We start from the raw sequence: 13,448 nt of genomic DNA, 5'->3' as shown, positions 1-13,448 counted from the left end.
AGGTCAAATAAAACACACATCTGGCCCAAGGGCCACCAATCTGCAACTTATTGCATGTATCTCATGAGCCTGGTGATTGAGATCAGTAACATTTAAGTTTTTAGGGCATGTGGGTGGCTCACGCCTATAATTCCATCACTTTTGGGAGGCCGAGGCAGGAGGATCACTTGAGCCCCAGGAGTTCAGACCAGCCTGGGCAACATCATGGTAAGACCCTGTCTCTACAAAAAAATTAAAATTAAAATTAAAATTAAAAAATGCTGAGTGTGTTGGTGTGCACCTATAGTCCCAGCTAGCTGGGAGGCTGAAGTGGGAAGATCACTTGTGCCCACAAGTTCAAGGCTGCAGTGAGCCATGATGGCACCACTGCACTCCAGACAGAGTAAGACTCTGTCTGTAAAAAAAAATATATATATGGCCAGGCGCGGTGGCTCACGCCTGTAATCCCAGCACTTTGGGAGGCCGAGACGGGCGGATCATGAGGTCAGGAGATCGAGACCATCCTGGCTAACATGGTGAAACTCCGTCTCTACTAAAAAAATACAAAAAACTAGCCGGGCGAGGTGGCGGGCGCCTGTAGTCCCAGCTACTCCGGAGGCTGAGGCAGGAGAATGGTGTAAAACCCGGGAGGCGGAGCTTGCAGTGAGCTGAGATCCGGCCACTGCACTGCAGCCTGGGCGACAGAGCGAGACTTCGTCTCAAAAAAAAAAAATATATATATATATATATATTTTAATATATGTGTTATATATATTTATAAATGTATAAAATATATATTGAATATATAAATATAGAGAATATATACTCATACATATATATATTTTTTTCAATCCTTAGCAGAACCCTAGGAGTCATTCATTAAGTTGTATCACCTTACACAAATGACATAACTTCCTCCCTGTCCTCAGCTTCATGTAAATGAAAATAACAGCACTTCCTCCCATCAGACTGATGCAATAGGTCAGGTAAGTAAATCACAGTACCTGGTATGCACTCAATAAGTGTTAAACTATTGCTTATATAGTATTATCCCCATTTTATAGCAAAAAATACTGAGGTTTAAGGAGACATTGCATTATTTGCCCACAGTCAAACAGATGGCAAGTGGCAGACCTAGAGTTTGAGTCCAGGTCAGTGCTTTTCTTCCTATCGAATGAGCTGGACAATCCTGGTGGTATTAACCCCACCCTACAGGTTCACTTTTATTATCATGACACTTGAATGACTCCTAGCTCTTTTCTCCAGGGGAACGAATGAAATTAGACATGTTGAAGGTTTTAAAGGTGAACTTGGCTAGAGGGAAAGGACTGGGGTAGAGGAGAGTTGGGGGAGTGGGGAGGGACGGGTTTGAAACATTCCCTCTTTAGCCTTCTTCAGCTTCTATTGGAGGCACAACATGTCGTTTTGTATAAATCAGTGGTCCCCAATGTTTTTGGCACCAGGGATCAGTTTTCTGGAAGACCATTTTTCCACAGACCCGGGGTGGGGAGGGGTGGTTTTGGGATGAAACTGTTCCACCTCAGATCATCAGGCATTAGTTAGATTCTTATAAGGAGCGCGCAACCTAGATCCCTCACACACGCAGTTCACAATAGGGTTCACACTGCCATAAGAGTCTAATGTCACCACTGATCTGACAGAAGGTGGAGCTCAGGCAGTAATTAGAGGGATGGTGTGGCTGTAAATACAGATGACACTTTGCTACCTCGTCTGCTGCTCACCTCCTGCTGCGCAGCCCAATTCCTAACAGGCCACAGACCACTACCGGTCTGTGACCCCGGGGTTGGGGACCTCTGGTATAAAGAAAGCACAAGGCTAACTGATGGAAATAGCTGCTTATGTGCAATACAGCACGATCTTTATCCCCCACCAAAAAAAAAAAAAAAAAAATTATTTCTATTGCACTGGGAAAATAAGCAGAAGCAGTTATCAGCAGAACATGCACTTTGTCACTTCACTTCTGGCAGTGGCCTGGACTGTACATTTTCCTAAACAGTTTTAAGATGCATAAAATGTATGCTGAGAAAGTTTGCTTTTCCTAGACAGCTTTAAAATGCATAAATACGGCCGGGTGTGGTGGCTCATGCCTGTAATCCCAGCACTTTGGGAGGCCAAGGCGGGCGGATCACCTGAGGTCAGGAGTTCGAGACCAGCCTGGCCAACATGGTGAAACCCCATGTCTACTAAAAATACAAAAATTAGCTGGGTGGGGTAGTGGGCGCCTGCAATCTCAGCTACTAGGGAGGCTGAGTCGAAAGAATCACTTCAATCTGGGAGGCAGAGTTTGCAGTGAGCTAAGATCGCACTACTGCACTCCAGCCTGGGCAACAGAGCGAGACTCCATCTCAAAAACAAAAACAAACAAGCAAACAAACAAAAAACGCATAAACACTTTCCTTAGGAAGTCTGCAAAAAGAGAAAAATGTGCCTCATATAATACAAATTATGAACCTTTTTACACTAAAAACACGTACATTGAGATTTGGCCCAGGAAAAAAAACAAAACAAAAAACAAACACTTAACATTGCAAGAGTGGCTTCTCTAGAAATGATTAACTTTGGTATTCCACAGGCACGTGAAAATTAATAAAAAGGAATTGAAGTTTTACAGATGAGGAAAACCAGAGCCGCCCTGAAATCCCTTATCAACAGAAGAGGTAAAAGAGAGAAAAGACAAAGAGCCTTTGGAAGGCAATTAGTATTCATATGAATATTCAAAAAGGGGGAACTTTGGCCTGTCATTTCTCTCTCCCACCTCAGTTATTGGCCAGGCAGGCATCCCCCCATCTTCACCTCTGTCTTCTCCCCTCTGCAGAGTTAATCAGATTGAAGGGAAGCACCTGGGGACATTCAAACTCTTGTGTCTCTAAAACATGCAATTTACCCATCAACCCCTCTTCTCTCCCCACCCTTGATACTCAGGGCTCATACATGAGATGCTGAAATGCCTGAAACTTTTCGATGTTGACAGTGAACCCCACTGCAAGCCTTGAGAACCATCACTCCCTTGTTTAAGGATTTGTGCTAAGAAACTATGCTTCCTTAAAGTTCAAACACAAGAGATGAGGCTGAACACAGCGCCAGTCATCAATTACATTTACCTAAAAAAGAAAGAAAGAAAAAGGAAAAAAGAAAAGAAAAAAAGAACCCAAATTGAATCAAGCCTCTAGCAAATACAGGGGAGGCCAGGCGTGGTGGCTCATGCCTGTAATCCCAGCACTTTGGAAGGCGGAGGCAGGTGGATCACTTGAGGTCAGGAGCTTGAGACCAGCCTGGCTAACATGGTGAAAACCAATCTCTATTACAAATACAAAAATTAGCTGGGCATGGTGGCATGTGCCTGTAATCCCAGCTATGCGGGAGGCTGAGGCAGGAGAATCGCTTGAACCAGGGAGTCAGAGGTTGCAGTGAGCCAAGATCACGCCAGCCTAGCAAGAAAGAGTGAGACTCCATCTCAGAAAAAAAGCCTGGGCATCGTGGCTCACGCCTGTAATCCCAGCACTTTGGGAGGCCGAGGTAGGCAGATCACTTGAGGTCAACAGATCAAGACCATCCTGGCTAACACGGCGAAACCCCATCTCTACTAAAAAATACAAAAAATTAGCCAGGTGTGGTGGCACGTGCCTGTAGTTCCAGCTACTTGGTGGGCTGAGGCAGGACAATCGCTTGAACCCAGGAAGTGGAGGTTGCAGAGAGCCAAGATGGCACCATTTCACTCCAGCCTGGGCAACAGAAGGAGACTATGTCTCAAAAAAAAAAAAAAAGAAAGAAAGAAAAAAGAAAAGGAAGGCAGGGAGGGAGGGAAATAATGAAAGAGAGAGAGAGAGGAAGAAAGAGAAAGAACAGAAAAAAAAAAAAAAGAAATACAGGGGAGAGAGGCCCAAGTTTAAAAGACTGTAAGATAAAGCAATCTGCCAAATCCAGATTGTGGGATATTCTACCAGACAACTGACCTGCTATTTCCAATAAACCAATAGCCTGAGAAGAAAAGGGAGGAGGGGGCTGTTATAATATAAGCTCGACTTAGGAGAGGACTACTACCAAATAAAACAAAACACAACAAAACAATAAACCTCTGCATAAATACTGTACTCACCGTGTAGTCGTATGAACCATAGACTGCTGGACTTGAATTAATCAGCCCTAAGGGAGTTAGGGCCAAAAGATCCAGGAGCGTTCCCTAGGAATTCTCAGTGGTTATGCCACAATGCTTAGGTTTAACACTTTACTCAATGAATATCCAATTTCCCTGTAGTCTCAGTAATTTCAAAAGTCACTTTCATATGCACTTATCAGATCTTATTTGGGCAATGAATAAATATGGATTATTCACATTCAGAGCTGGTGGCAACCTTGCACAGATGCCACTAGATCAACAAAAATATTATTTTATTATTTGCTTGAGTGTGACATGTTCCATCTCTTTATTTTAAAGAATAAAATTTTAAAAATACCAGAAATAATTAAATATTTTAAAACACTTGGGATGGGAAAAATCTAAGCATGATCCAAAAGTCAAAAACTTGAAACTGTAAGACAAAAACTTACTATTTTTACCATAAAATTAAAATATCTGACAGAAAAAAACCCATTAACAGAATTAAAATACAAACCAGAGAAAATATTTTCATTACATATGACAAGCAAAATAACTCTTATAAAAAAAGAACTCTTTTTCTTTATTATTATTATTTTTAGAGAGATGGTGTCTGTCGCCCAGGCTGGAGTGCAGTGGCATCATCATAGCTCATTGCAGCCTCAAACTCCCGGGCCCAACCAATCCTCCCACCTCAGCCTCCCAAGCAGCTGGGACTACAGGCATGCCACCATGCCCAGCTAATTTTTTAATTGTTTTGTTTTCTGTAGAGATGAGATCTTGCTATATTGACCAGGCTGGTCTTGAATTCCTGCCTCAGCTTTCCAAAGTGCTGGGATTACAAGCATGAGCCACCGAGCCTGGCAGAAAGAACTCTTATAAATTAATATTGTTACTAGATGAACTATCCCAGCTTCCAGCTAAAGCCAGCCCCACCAACTTATCTATGGAGCCCCTTCTTTCCCACCTCCTTCAAGGACACTGTTCCAGTGATTCCATCCCCTCCCAATGACCATTTTTTTCCTTTTGTTTTTTTCTTTTTGTTTTTTTGAGACAGAGTCTTGCTCTGTTGCCCACACTGGAGTGCAGTGGCGTGATCTTGGCTCACTGCAACCTCTGCCTCCTGGGTTCAAGCAATTCTCTTACCTCAGCCTCCCAAGCAGCTGGATTACCGGTGTGTGCAACCATGCTCAGCTAATTTTTTGTATTTCTGTAGAGACATGGTTTCGCCATGTTGGCCAGGTTGGTCTCAAACTCCTGACCTCAAGTGATCCACCCGCCTTGGCCTCCCAAGGTGCTGGGATTACAGGTGTGAGCCACCATGCCTGCCCCATTTTTTCCTCCTCTTGATCATTCTCATCAGCAAAAAACATACAGACACTTCTATCTAAAGATAAATAACTAAATAAAAACAGAACAATTTAAAACAAAACCACTCATTCTCCCGACCTTCTTTCCCCAGCGAGCTAGAACCCATTTTTTTTTGCTCCCTTTGCAACAGAACTCCATGAAAGCATGGTCTTTACCTTCTCTCCTTATCTCTTAAACCCATCTGTTTCATGCTTTTGTCTCTTCCCTCTAATCTATTTAGAGGTAACTGCAATTAATAGTCTGATAAATGTTTCCAGAATTTTTTCTCTGAAGATATAAATACACCTCAAAATGAAAAATTTTTTTAAACAGTTATCTCTGGGTGGTGAGACGACAGATGAATTTTCTTTTCCTCTTTATAATGTTTTGGTCCAGTCTGAATTTTTAAAAAAATGATAAGCCTGTGTGACTTTTATAATCAGGAGAAAATAGCTGTTTTCATTTTAGATAAAGTCACCATCTAGGCATACAGAACTACATCTGTTGTTTTAAAAATGAAGAGTTAGAAATAAAGCTAGAATAAATAAACTTGTTCGCTTTTAATAGAAAAACTCCTACTAAAATATGCAGTAGCTCCTCGTTTCGGAGAAACACTTATCTGGATAACTTTTTATTAGTGTAGCTTCTAGATCAATGTTCTTCTACCTAGAGGTTATGATCTTTTCTTGGGCAGATGACAGGCAGAAGGATAAATGGTGAGTACAGGGTCTCAAAGAGGTCAGAGATAGGAGAAGTCCAAATACTGCTTTGGATCATTAAGGTATCCTCAACTTATCTGATGTAACCTCTCCCTCTCCAATACACACACACACACACACACACACACACACACACACACACACACACTTTTTTCAATCCTCATTAACCTCACTTCACCTCCCTGTGCTACGATCACTGTGTTCCTCATTTCCAACTTGGCCCCCTTCTCCATCCCAACCTTTCTTTCCTGTCTTTCCCATTCAGCTCCTTTCTTCTCCAGATCTAAACAAACCTAGCATTTTTCCTCACCTCCACCAGATGAAAATAATTCCTTGCTTTAAAACAAAATAGAATCATGGTATGGAGATAAGTCTGCAGAGCCCCCAAAATTTTTTTGAATATGTTTTAAGAGGCTGAGAATATTTTCAAGAAGTCAAAGCTATCGTGACAACTTCGCGACGGCCTATAAATATGCATTTGCTGAATTCAATCTCACCTGAAGCCAATCATTTTTATAAGAAAGAAGATGATACAAATGTACATGCATGAACAGGAAAGGGTCTAAAATTGTGTGCAACATCTTTATCACCGTAGTTTCATCTGGGCTTTCGGAGGGAGTTTTAATTTCCTTCCCTGTGTAGTTGTATTTTCTAACTATTCTATAATTTATACACATTACTTACAAATGAAAAAATTCAATACATTCATCAAATGCATGTCCAAAAATAAAAGGATAGAAAAGGCCAGCAGCCAGGGAGGGGAAAGAAGAAGCAGAAAAGTGAGAAGCAAAGGAAAGAAGCTTCCGAATCAGTCCACACTAAGTGAAAGGGACACAGAGCTAAGTCACGAGTCTCCATCTTTATCAAACCCAGGAGTCCCATTCTTTGTTCTGGTTGGCAGGGTTAACAGACCCCAGGCCAAGTGCAATGCAAGGCAATAATAAAGAAAAAAAAACCTCTTTAAACGGTATTAAATGAAACTGTTTAAACGGGGGAAAATTAATAACTTGTTGCTGGGGGTGGAGATGAAGGAGTAGGCTCGGAAATGCTGATATTCACAGAACTGAGGCTCCCCACCTTCACTTTGCATCTCAGGCTCCAGGAGCCACTTAAAAGCAAGCTATCTATTTCCAAGAAGTAAATCTCTTGGACGGGTACCTTATGTTCATAAGCCTGCGAGGGAAGGTGCTGGGCTGTGTATTGGCGCTCCCAGCCAGAGAAGACAGCTATCTCTTTTGGCACAGGTTCTCAGGGATGAGACCATGTCTAGCGGGGATTTTCTCCAGATTCGACAGCCTTGGCCCTACCAAAACGCACAGCTTTGTTTTCACTATACATCACTCATTGTTGAGTCTTTTTTGTTTTTCCTCTCAAGCATCCACAGGTTGAATACTGCATGTTCCCAACAGCCTGTGAACTTCTTGGACCAGCAAAGGGACATTCATTTTGCTGAGCACTCCTTTCACATTTCTATTGTGTTCGATTTCCCACTCCCCCTACCCGAGTCCCCAGAGAATAACTTCTTCCTTGTTTTAATAACTTGGATCACAGTCAAGGTTGATGTGTTTCTCCATTTTGCAGGATATTTTCTTCAGAAGAGACAAAACAGAGGCCAACAGGGTAGGAGAGGCTTGTTCGGAAATCACCAGCCATTGAGAACACACAGAAAATGTTTTCAAAGAAATAGAAAGCAGATAACACAAGGCACCATCAATAGAAGGCTTCAAAATGGTGGAGTCATACTCAGAAAGATTCCCCAGCAACGTTTTCTCCCAGGGACCCACTTAAAAAATCTAATTTCATGTAATCCCAGCACTTTGGGAGGCCGAGACGGGCGGATCACGAGGTCAGGAGATCGAGACCATCCTGGCTAACACGGTGAAACCCCGTCTCTACTAAAAAATACAAAAAACTAGCCAGGCGAGGTGGCGGGCGCCTGTAGTCCCAGCTACTCGGGAGGCTGAGGCAGGAGAATGTCGTAAACCCGGGAGGCGGAGCTTGCAGTGAGCTGAGATCTGGCCACAGCACTCCAGCCTGGGCGACAGAGTGACGACTCCGTCTCAAAAAAAAAAAAAAAAAAAAAAATCTAATTTCATTTGTTTGTGGCTGAGGGAGAAGAAGGTGGTTCTTTCTATAAAGTACCTTCTCATTGACTTAAATTGAAATACCTTCTCCCATTGGAGGTCATAAAAGTAGCTGTGATCCCAGTGGGTATGCAGAAATTAGAAAATGAGTAAAGGGAGAAGGAGGAGAAAGGAGTGGTTCAGCCACACAAGTATATCCCACCTCTAACACAGCAAGTTTTCATTTCATCTGCCCACCTTCTTTATAAAATCCTACCCCCACCCATTGTAACACTGATCCCTGACATCTAATGAAAGATGTCTCCATGGACTTGCTTGGGATACAAGGAAACAAATCTATTCTTTGTGAAGCCACTTTTTAAAAAAGAAACATTTTCAAGGAAAGAAGACCTGAACCAGCATTCAGTGGGGTTTAGTCTGAGGTACATGATCTTTTAATAAAAAACTGATAATGCCTCTTTTTTATGAGTGATACAGAAATTACATCTTTCTTCTCTAAAACATGAGTCAAATCACCAGATTTCCTGTAATATATCTACCTCGTCACATGATTTTTCTAACCATTGATTTCAAACAGTGTCAAGGCACTAGTTATGAATGATCGCAAAAAGTTATGTGTCTGAATTTGTCTTCATGGAATATCTTTTCTCAAATGTATTCTCCATATTAATAGTTTTCATACCATGGCAAAAGAAAGTAAATCCAGTATCACAGAGAACAATGACCCCAACCCAGATTTGTCTCCCCTGGGGAAAGGCCAAACTTTCTACTGGAATTACAGATTCAACTAAATCCAGTTCCGGGCTGTTCATAAGTTTGGAGGAGACAGCCAAGATGTCACCATGTTTGAATGCTAAAAGTGAGGCAAACTGTGGGTTGTAAAATCAATCTAGTACATCACAATCAGCATTTTGAAAAATGAAATGGGAGGGAAAGTATCAGCATGCAGAGAATGTCATAAGAGTATTGCTCAGTGAAAATCTGTGGGGTGGGGGGTGTGTATGTGTGCATGTGTGTATATGGGCTGTCACTGTAAAGGGTATTTCTTTTTTTTGTTTGTTTTTTTTTTTGAGACGGAGTCTTGCTCTGTCGCCCGGGCTGGAGTGCAGTGGCCGGATCTCAGCTCACTGCAAGCTCCGCCTCCCGGGTTTACGCCATTCTCCTGCCTCAGCCTCCCGAGTAGCGGGGACTACAGGCGCCCGCCACCTCGCCCGGCTAGTTTTTTGTGTTTTTAGTAGAGACGGGGTTTCACTGTGTTAGCCAGGATGGTCTCGATCTCCTGACCTCGTGATCCGCCCGTCTCGGCCTCCCAAAGTGCTGGGATTACAGGCTTGAGCCACCGCGCCTGGCCTGTAAAGGGTATTTCTAACTGTAGTCACAGTCTAAAAGGTTTCCACTCATTTAAGAAGCTCTAATCTAGGGCCCAGGTCCTGGAGTCAGACAGAACTGATTCCAGCATGGCTCTGCCACTCACTCACTATGTGACCTTGGTTAGTTAGCTTAATCTCTCCACCCTCCTCAGCTGACAGATGGATGTGGCCAAAGTGTCCTGGAGGTGTTGTAAGATCAGATCAGAAGAGGAAACATGTACAGCCCCTCACACAGCACCCAATAATGTTAATATACATCCTTAGATGAATGTCCATTTCACAAAATGGAAGCAGAAATTCGTGGATTTACAGTATGTTCTACAGGGATAAATTCACAGTGTGAGAAAAGATGGTAGGCAATTAGCTAATTGTAATTTTTAGGTCTGCAAAAGAGTTGTTCTTTTGTGGAACTATCTGTTGGGCCATCTAGCCTTTTTTATAACAGCTCCCTGAATAAAGTTAATATTTGAGAAATATACATATATATTTTGTTTGTTTGTTTTGTTTTGTTTTGTGGAAGGGTCTCACTCTATCACCCAGGCTGGAATGCAGTGGCCTGATCTTGGCTTACTGCAACCTCTGCCTCCCAAGCTCAAGCAATCTGCCCACCTCAGCATTCTAAGTAGCTGGGGTTACAGGCATGTGCCACCATGTCTGGCTAATTTTTTTTGTATTTTTTGTAGAGAAGGGGTTTCACCACATTGCCCAGGCTGATCTCAAACTCCTGAGCTCAAGTGATCCACCCACCTCAGTCTCCCAAATTGCTGAGATTATAGGCTTGAGCCACCATGCCAGGTCAAGAAATACATTTTTAGGCAGGGCGCAGCAGCTCACACCTGTAATCCCAGAACTTTGGGAGGCCAAGGGGGGCAGATCGCCTGAGGTCAGGTGTTCGAGACCAGACTGGCCAGCATGGCAAAAACCTGTCTCTACCAAAAATACAAAAATTAGCCGAGTATGGTGGCAGATGCCTGTAATCCCAGCTACTCAGGAGGCTGAGGCAGGAGAATCACTTGATCCCAGGAGGTGGAGGTTCCAGTGAGCCAAGATCGTGCTACTGCACTCCAGCCTGGGTGACGGAGTGGGACTCCGCTTCAAAAAAAAAAAGAAAAAAAAAGAAAGAAATACATTTTTATTTCAGAAATCCTTTCCAAAATGTAAGTAACAGACCAATGAAAACTCTTCTGATTTTTTTTTTTTTTTTTTGCAGTATTGAACAGAACAAATTGTTCACACTTTGTGCTTCATCCTTAAAATATACCTTCTGCCTCCTCAGCAAGTGACTAACAGTATGTGTCTAAAGACCTTAAAAAGTATCAAAATTATCTCAACTATGGAAAGATCCGGCTGCAAATACATGCCAAAATTCCTTATCTGTAAGTTTTGTAACTGAACAAACAAACCCCTTACAGCATGAAGAAGTTTTTGAAACTGAAATGTACTGCTCACTTCACAATCATGTTCTGTCTATCCTTGCTATTTAACTTGGGGAACGTTATCAAGTTCTGAGGAGAGGAGAAAGGAGAAAAGGAAGGGAGCCAGAAAGAAAGGGTGGGACCAAGAAGTCAAGGAACTTAAGATGAGTTAAGAACAGGTAGAAAGGCCAGGCGCGGTGGTTCATGCCTGTAATCCCGGCATTTTGGGAGGCCGAGGCAGGTGGATCACCTGAGGTCAGGAGTTTGAGACCAGCCTGACCAACATGGAGAAACTCTGTCTCTACTAAAAATACAAAATTAGCCAGGTGTGGTGGCGCATGCCTGTAATCCCAGCTACTCAGGAGGCTGAGGCAGGAGAATCGCTTGAACCTGGGAGGCAGAGGTTGCAGTGAGCCGAGATGGCGCCATTGCACTCCAGCCTGGGCCACAAGAGTGAAAACTCCATCTCAAAAAGAAAGGACAACAGGTAGAAAGACAGAATGCTAAAACTGTCAGCAGCTCCTCAGATGGAAGACGGGAGAGAAATAATTTGAAACAACAGAAAGCCTTTTCTCTGAGGTCCAGAGAGAGGAAGAGGAGATCTGGATAAAATTGCTGAAAAATTTGGGGGTGGGGGTGGGGGCGAGGTGAAGAATTCAACATTAAGTCTTGGAAGATGAAATACAACTCTATCGATTACTGAAGGATGAACCAAATAACAGGACTGGGCCAACACACGGAAGAAGAAAAGAGGGCGGCTGGTTATGGAGTTTAAGCAGAGAAAAGAAAAAGAAACAGCTACAGAAATGCCCCAGGGTGCAGAGTATAGGGCTGGGGAAGGTGCGAATGTTTGGGAATAAAAACAAACTTTGAAAAACAACAAAAAACAACTCTTTTCAAACCTAGCCTTAGACTTAGGGTAAGTTCTCCCTGAGAAATTGAAAGGTAAATAAAGAACAAGCAAGTAAGTTAAGACTGAAAGGCTTGACTGATCTAACAAGAACGTGTGGCATTATGGTTGTAATGCCACAAATTTAGTATTTAGTATTTCGTATTTTGTGAAATACTCAAAAAGAAATGAACAGGATTCCTATTGCATAATTTTTAAAATTGTTTTCCAGGGGCACGTTGATGAGAAATGCCACTCCCTCCATTTCGTCCCCAGCATGTGTATGATGAACAAGAAGAGGTGGGGGTGGGGGAGAGAGACTCTTCCCATCCACCAAATGCTACCCTGATTACCCACATCAGTCCTAACTCCTGCATTGCCCCAGGTGCCAGTCAACAAGGCCTACGCCATTTGCTTTGCCATCTCCGCATTGTCCACTCACTTGCTCTGCCCTTCTGTCCATTTCACTGAGCTGGAGCTCCCAGCAGCAACTCTAGAAGAGAAGAAGAGGTGGGGAGTGGGGAATGGAGCATGCATGGATCTGGCAAGCCCCCCAGATCCCAGAATCCAATGAAAAGCCCCTCAATATACAGAGACATCAAGCTGGCTTTCAAGAGTGCTGAACTAAGTCCCCAGTCCCACTGGGGCCAATGGTGGGATCGAAGGCACCACCAGAGGCTGCAAAGAGCTTGGGCTTTGGAATCAGATCTGGACTTGGAATCCCAGCTCTAACACTTACTAGGATGTGAACTTGGGAAGTAACTTAACTCTCTGAGCTTGGTTTACTCATCTGTAAACCAAGCAGTACTTAGCCCTCATCAGAGTGTTGGGAAGATAAGATGAGGTAACCTGGAAGGGCGCCTGACACGCTGCAGGCACTTCACGAGTGCTCTATGCTACTGCCCATCTCTTCACACTTGTTAGAAAATGAAAAGTGAGTTCTTTCAATGGTGAAAGCAAGTCCTACCTGCCTTCTTTTTTTTTTTTTTCTCATTTTTAGGTGCAAAGAGTAGCCCCTTCCAACATTTCCTGGCTGTATTCTCCCTATTCAGGTTGTATTATCAAGTATGGAAAGAAACACCCTGTTGGTGCAATCAGGTATGGGCATATCTGACTGTGGATTGCCCAGATCAGCGCCACACAAATAGAATTTAGACCCTGGAGTTTGTACACCCAAAGCACTTCTTGATAAGATAGTGGAACGGTTAACAACTGTGATCTTATAGTAAAACACAATTATTAAATGAGGTTGAATGGCCTTTGAAGAATTATAAAACATTCAACGAGACCATAATAAGTGTCCTCAATATTCTTTGTTCCAGATAGAAATACCCCCTATTTATATTTTTGAAAATTTAATACTGAACACAACTCACCAACTAGGGGAAGGAGGAAAGCACTCTAATGCCACAGAGAGCTCTGCCCATTCTTCAAAAACTGTACTGTCTTCATAAGTTCTAAGCACCTTTAAAATGGTTCAAACAGGTATAAGTTACTGTGGAAAGGCAATGAAATAGAGAAAACC

The sequence above is a fragment of the Chlorocebus sabaeus genome, chromosome 1 (genome assembly GCF_047675955.1).
Source record: "Chlorocebus sabaeus isolate Y175 chromosome 1, mChlSab1.0.hap1, whole genome shotgun sequence".
Classification (NCBI taxonomy): domain Eukaryota; kingdom Metazoa; phylum Chordata; class Mammalia; order Primates; family Cercopithecidae; genus Chlorocebus; species Chlorocebus sabaeus.
The sequence above is the reverse complement of the archived record's forward strand: the minus strand, read 5'-3'. Positions refer to the sequence as shown.